The sequence below is a fragment of the Triticum dicoccoides genome, chromosome 4A (assembly GCF_002162155.2).
Source record: "Triticum dicoccoides isolate Atlit2015 ecotype Zavitan chromosome 4A, WEW_v2.0, whole genome shotgun sequence".
In the NCBI taxonomy this organism is placed as follows: domain Eukaryota; kingdom Viridiplantae; phylum Streptophyta; class Magnoliopsida; order Poales; family Poaceae; genus Triticum; species Triticum dicoccoides.
In genome coordinates, this window is record NC_041386.1 from 738119518 (window position 1) to 738125991 (window position 6474).

A 6474-nucleotide genomic window follows, 5' to 3' on the forward strand; every position below is an offset into this window, starting at 1 on the left:
TGATAACATGTGCATAAGAGCATTATTTTTGTCATATACTCTCTCCGTCCGAAAAAGCTTGTCCCAAACTTGTCCCTCAAATGGATGTATCTAGCACCAAGTTAGATTTAATGGTGATAGCATATTTGAAATCTACGTATTTTGTGTGTGTTCGCAATCATAATTCAGTTACTTAATTTGGTTGCAAATATATTGGATAGCTCCACCAAAAACAACCAATCTATAAAGGACATATGCAATAGGCATTTCTAAAATATCTCATCATATAAAGAAGGTATTGTTTAAGTTTGCACCCTGAACATAATTTTAAAAATTAATGATGATAGCATATTTGAAATCTTCGTATTTTGTGTGTGTTTGGCATCATAATTCAGTTACTTAATTTGGTTGCAAACATATTGGATAGCTCCACCAAAAATAACAAATCTATAAGGACATATGCAATAGGCATTTCTAAAATATGTCATCATATAAAGAAGGTATTATTTAAGTTTGCACCCTGAACATAATTTTTAAAATTAATGATAATAGCATATTTGGAATCTACACATTTTTCTGATGAATTTTCATATATGACATGTCACATTGAGTTAGGGTTTTAAAGATATGAAATTTTCAAAAAATATTTGATCTTTGTAAGAAATTAAAAGAAAAAAGGGAGGGCGTGGGAATCGAAGCCACGACCTCCAACAAGGTCGGCCAAGGAACCGACCAGTGCGCTAGTCATATGGTTATTGTCCATGAGGGGATCTACACTTTTTTCTAACGCGTCATAACGAAAAAAATGTCGGTGATAAAACTGCATTGATGGACACTGCATGAGCTAGACCGATGAGTGAGTGCCTTGCCTTGACCTAGCATAGCGGTGTTTATAATAATTAGTAATGTGGTATAAAAAATATAGCTGTGTATGAAGGCAAAATAGAAATTTAGTCATTTTTATATAGCTTACAAAAATTAACCCTTAGAAAGTTGTGTCAATTTTTGAGGGTTCAACGGTGTACAAGACATGGAAAACTTTTTTTTTATCCAAATCGAGGGACTGAATACAATCATGAAGCGACCCCTACAGATCTCCTGCGACGGTTCATTATGTTCATTATTTATGGATCTGTTTTAATTTTTGTGAACATATTCCAAACTTTAATGGACATTTTTTAAATTCCCTAATATGTTTTGAATACTGGATATTTTTAAAAAATCATGAACATTTTTTGTTTCCTGAAAATTTATTTGAAACCGTGATAGTTTTTTATAATATGTGAACAATTTTTTGAAATCATGATCATTTTATGATTTTCCGAATGTTTTTTTTAATTCACAAACAGTTTATAATTTTTCAAGACTTTTTCTGAAATATTTTTTTCCTGGAAATCACGAATAAATTTAAAGAAGAAAAAACTAAAACAGAAATAAGAACGTGAAAGGCAAAAAATGAAATAAAAGCAGGGGCGTTGCAACCTGCAAATGGGCCGGCCTATGTGTGCGGGAGGAGTAGGCGCGTCATAACGAAAAAAATGTCGGTGATAAAACTGCATTGATGGACACTGCATGAGCTAGACCGATGAGTGAGTGCCTTGCCTTCACCTAGCATAGCGGTGTTTATAATAATTAGTAATGTGGTATAAAAAATATAGCTGTGTATGAAGGCAAAATAGAAATTTAGTCATTTTTATATAGCTTACAAAAATTAACCCTTAGAAAGTTGTGTCAATTTTTGAGGGTTCAACGGTGTACAAGATATGGAAAACTTTATTTTATGCAAATCGAGGGACTGAATACAATCATGAAGCGACCCCTACAGATCTCCTGCGATGGTTCATTATGTTCATTATTTATGGATCTGTTTTAATTTTTGTGAACATATTCCAAACTTTAATGGACATTTTTTAAATTCCCTAATATGTTTTGAATACTGGATATTTTTAAAAAATCATGAACATTTTTTATTTCCTGAAAATTTATTTGAAACCGTGATAGTTTTTTATAATATGTGAACAATTTTTTGAAATCATGATCATTTTATGATTTTCCGAATGTTTTTTTTAATTCACAAACAGTTCATAATTTTTCAAGACTTTTTTTGAAATATTTTTTTCCTGGAAATCACGAATAAATTTAAAGAAGAAAAAACTAAAACAGAAATAAGAACGTGAAAGGCAAAAAATGAAATAAAAGCAGGGGCGTTGCAACCTGCACATGGGCCGGCCTATGTGTGCGGGAGGAGTAGGCGCGCTTGCGAGACGAAAAAGAAGAGATAAAAGGTGGGCAGGCAGGGATCGAACCTTGGTCTCTATGGTGGAAGCGTGCAGCGCTGGCCACTGCGCTGAGCCATCTTCGTGTTATATTAGGGGATCTCGGCTTATATAAACCCGAAGTAACAGTGCGATGCGTGAACCTTTTTTGCCACTTACGGGTGGCATTGGTGGGTAAATTTTGCTAACTTCGAAGGTATTTTTTATGACGGACGACCAGAAGCACTATTTGCTTTATTAGTAGGGAAAGAAATTATTAGTAGGTAAAGATTGCCGTAGGCTCGTAGCATCGTGGTTATATAATAAACTTGTGGCATCCCCCGACTGGATATGAAGATAGTCGCAGGGTTTGTGGAAAACTCGGGGGTGCCCCACGTGAGGAGATGTGCAAGTAACAAGAAGACAGCGGGTGTGGCAAGGGAGTACGTTGATGGTATTGAGTATGTTCTGTATCTTCCCGTCAAAAAAGAGAGAGTATGTTTTGTATCTTATAGTTAAACTGTTACGGGTGATCATAGGGATAAATTGTACGTTGATGTATGAGTGTTTGCATCTATACCGTGTTAAAAAATATAGAGTGTAAAAAGTTTCATCCTTAATTTTATGTCGCTTGCCTGCATTTGGTTGAACTTGCAACCTCATACTCCTCGATGCCACAGCAATTCTTTTACTAAAAGAATAACTCACCACAAAGTGTTTAAAGCCTATCAGTAGCGCGGGGAACCGCGCTACTAGTAAGGCACTACAGCTAAAGGTTAGCAGTAGCGTGGGTTGGACTACGCTACTGCTATATCGACTTAGTAGCAACGCTTTCTACTATGAGCGCTATTGGTAATTAGTAGTAGCGCTTCTCCTAGCACGTGCTACTACTATTATTTCGTATTTCTTTTTTATTTCATGTTATATTCATACACCTTTATACAAGTTTTCATACCGCAGCAATTTAGAGAATGATTTTACATCATAATGAGTTATTACATCACTGGGAGAAAGAACCGTGGACTAGTTTCAAGTGGATGGACATCCACTTGAAACTAATCCGCGGTTCTTTCACTCAATGATATAATAAATAGCATCATCATCTCATCATCATATCATTAACAACTTATCATCATAATACATCATTGTCATATAACACCTCCTCATGATCATCGTTTTCATCAATGAGACATCACATACAAGTTGGTCACTAGACATAATCACAACTACTCATCATCATCAACTCTCATAAACATGGACATCCACTTGAAACTAATCCGCGGTTCTTTCACCCAATAATATAATAAATATCATCATCATCATCTCATCATCATATCATCATATCATTAACAACTTATCATCATCATACATCATTGTCATATAACACCTCCTCATGATCATCGTTTTCATCAATGAGACATCACATACAAGTTGGTCACTAGACATAATCACAACTACTCATCATCATCAACTCTCATAAACATATTGTACCTCATAGGACCTACTACATTCTCTTAGGACCTACTATATTATCTTAGGTAAAATAGCATAAAACAAGATAGCCCCTGACTTTCCATTATGGAGAATGGAGATTATCATGTCTCCAATTCTTGCCTTTCGCACAATGTTGCTTCCAAGAACCTCCTTACGACTGTCCATACATTTTTTCCATTCTTTGATTATCATGTGTTCACCGTTTTTAGAAATCCGGTATGGACAGGTGAGATTCGTAGGACGACCTGGCTGTATGTTCAAAACATCAAGACGACCATTATGATACATCAAATGAGACACACAATTCATCGGGATTATCTGTTGAAAAACATAGTAATAACTTCGTAGTTAGCAATGTAGTTCAGTTTTAGAAATATGCAAAAGATGCACGGATGTCGTAATAGTAAAAAAGAAATTATCAGGATATCTCCATGGAAGTTATCGTGGTTCAACACGTGAACTAGTGGCACATATTGACCATAATTTGGAGGAGTTCGATAAAAGGCATTGTAATTCTCAATTTCAGTACAATATGCAACCAGATGATTTTTCTCATGATAAGTTAACTCAGAGCCATCGGTGCAGTTGGTTCTGTCTACCATCTTCCGCACACTCTTTGAAGAATAAAAATAAGCTATCAATGGAAATAAGTTGTCAACTATTCTGAAATAGACAATATAAATTACTTAATAACTATGTTTGAGGAACTCACATAGCAGTAGAATTGGAAGCGTATCAACAAGGACCCAAATGTCCAAATTGTCTTGGTCGATGTCAGGATCACCAAGATCCATGGTGACAAACATAACCTCTTGAAAATCATACATCTTGCAAAGTGCTTCCCAACCCGGGCAACCAAAATGGGATACGCTCTTACAATTGTATAGATTTACCTCAAAATCCATATCATGATGGGTCCTTAGGTTAATTTTCTTTGTTTCGTTCTCTCATGATCTTTAAAACCCATCCTCTCTAAAACATAGCGTCTTGTATGGCATGGGATAAGCTAGTCGAATTGTAAAAGACGAAAATTACACGTTGAAGTAGTAGAAGTCAAGCTTAATTACGAAAAAAACACTCTGCGTCGTAGCGTACCGTTTCACAATCGAAGGCCTCCTCGAGCTTAATGCTGAAGCGCTGACCTTCGTACAGGTGAGGCCTGTCGCAGAACCCCCGGTTGTCGCTGCACCAGGAGCACTCCCCGGGACCTTCTTCGTCCGACGACATTTCCTATGGTCATAATACAAAGATTAAACTTGTACAATTAAATATATATACTACAAAAACTAAATTAGATCATTATTATTCATCACGGGTTGACTATCGGTCTGTCGAGTCTTTTCTTGAAAACTCTCAGCTCACGTGGTGGATATATTCGACCGTCGGTGATGGTAGCTCCTCCTTTCGTTCCCGAGTGCATTACACCAAATTGTCTAGCACACGGGAACGAAGGAGAAGCTACCCCCACGACAACAGTCGGGATTCTTCGTCCTCTCATATATGGTGGATACTCTCCCTCACTGATTCCTCTCTGACATTTGCGACTGTCGGTTATGGTCGTTATTCCTCCTTCCACTAGTGCATAACAAAGGTCTAGCACCCAGAGAAGAAGGAGAAACGCCCTCCACGACAACAGTCGGGATTCTTCGGCCTCGACAGTCTTGAAGTCAACCCAAAATATCGTTTAATTATCTTTCTAAAAAATCCAGGCCACTCGATATTTCCTACATATTCTAGCACAAGTCATGTCAAAATTCACGGAAAATCCCGGCATGACCTTTGCTAAAACAGGACATATCGAGCGCCTGAAATTTGCCGGAATGGAAATTAATCAACACTCCGGCAAAACATAGGCCACTCGGAGGTGTAACCTGCAAACATGACCGGCCACTTGGGCAACCACATATCCTATTTGAGCAACACAAGATATACATGTTTTTATCTACAGCATATCTTATAGAGGACTCATATTGACATGGAGATTTGGCTGGTCTCACCTCGAGTTCAGAGGGGGTCGGTGACAGGGACGATGATGGGGATGATGGAGGGGCTCCTTGATTTCTGCAAAAACAAAAACCCTATAAGTTATCACTAATACATCCCAAATAGTATCATACATATAACATCACTAATACAACTAAAACCCCAGCGAACGATGGGTATCGACGACGAGGATGCTGGATAGGCATCGTCGACGTCGATGCGGGAATAATTGCTTAAACCAAAAAACAACAACAAATGTGACATGTTCAACTAGTTCTATTAATTTAACTAATTCTTATTAAAAATAAACTTACTATAAATAGAAATAAACTAGTTCTTTCTAAAAATAAACTAGTTCAACTAGTTATATTAATTTTCTTACTAAAAACACATTAGTTCTATTAATTCAACTAGTTCTTACTAAAACTAAACTAGTTCAACTAGTTTATTAATTTACTTACTAATTATTTTAAACACTTACTAAAAATAGTAAAAAAAACTACATTGTACTCCCTCCGTTCCTAAATATTTATATTTTTGGAGATTTTAAATGGATACCACATACGGATGTATATAGACATATTTTAGAGTGTAGATTCACTCATTTTGCTCAGTATGTAGTCACTTATTGAAAACTCTAGAAAGACAAATATTTAGGAACAGAGGGAGTACAATAGTACAAAACTACAGTGAAAAACAGAAAAAAGAGATGGAGGGAGGAGGAAGGAGAGAGGAGGAGGGGGAGTAGGCCGGTGGGATCGGA